This window comes from Meleagris gallopavo, chromosome 10 (genome assembly GCF_000146605.3).
Source record: "Meleagris gallopavo isolate NT-WF06-2002-E0010 breed Aviagen turkey brand Nicholas breeding stock chromosome 10, Turkey_5.1, whole genome shotgun sequence".
In the NCBI taxonomy this organism is placed as follows: Eukaryota; Metazoa; Chordata; class Aves; order Galliformes; family Phasianidae; genus Meleagris; species Meleagris gallopavo.
The window spans coordinates 21,408,201-21,409,144 of NC_015020.2; positions in this window are offsets into that span (position 1 = coordinate 21,408,201).

The following is a 944-nucleotide window of genomic DNA, read 5'->3' on the forward strand; positions in this document are numbered from 1 at the left end:
TCTCTGATTCTATGATCTTTGAGGTCCTTTCCAACCCAAGCCAATTAGGTGGTTCTAAGTAAAAGGGAAAGGAAATCAATCTGCATTCTCCTGGGCCTTGTTAAGGTATGTACATACAGTTGAGGTACAAAGCACAGAACGTGTAGACACTTTAAGCAGAACTTGGTAACTCCTAATAAAACCACTTAGTATCACTAAAACTGGTTCTTCCCTCTCTAACCCTGTGACAACGTTCAGCATCCACATCTTCACAACTGCTGTGACCTCAATCTCTGCTCTCTTCATCACTTGTGCCTGGTCAGCTCTGATTTTTTCATAAAGTGCTGCCAAAGTAATCTCTCTTGAATGCTGCTCTGACGATGCTCCTCTGAAGCCCACTGCTGATTTCCAGCCATTCAGCCTATTTAAATTTATTGTTCCCTTCTTCCAGCTAAGAGCGACTAAAAAAGCTTAAAATTCACTTAAAATATTCAGATTTTTCCTATTCTCAAAAAGCAGAAAGGAGCTGCAAAAGCAAATGAAGGAAGAAAATAGTGTGCTAGGGGACTTCACTCCAGAATCATGCCTGAGGATAAAGTTCTTCTGCCATCCCTAGGAATGGGAGGTTTTCTTAGTTATTATTAGAAAATAATACCTGCCTATGAAAAGCTCTCCCGTTAGCAGGAAAAAAAAAACAACCAACCAAGCATAATTCCTGAATTTGAAATTCCAAGGCCTTATTTCTTACCTGAACCCAAGTGGCTTCCTTTTTACACCTAGCTACATACTTCACTGAAGCAACGCCAGCTGAATTATTGTGACCATTTTCTATTGTGACTGTATTTCTCTTATTCCAGAAAAATTTCGCTGTTCCTTTTAACATCCCTGTGATGTGACCTTTAGTAAAATCTATCAGGTTGCCTTCTTAGCAACCTGTTATCAGGTTTTTTTTTTTGTTTTTTTTT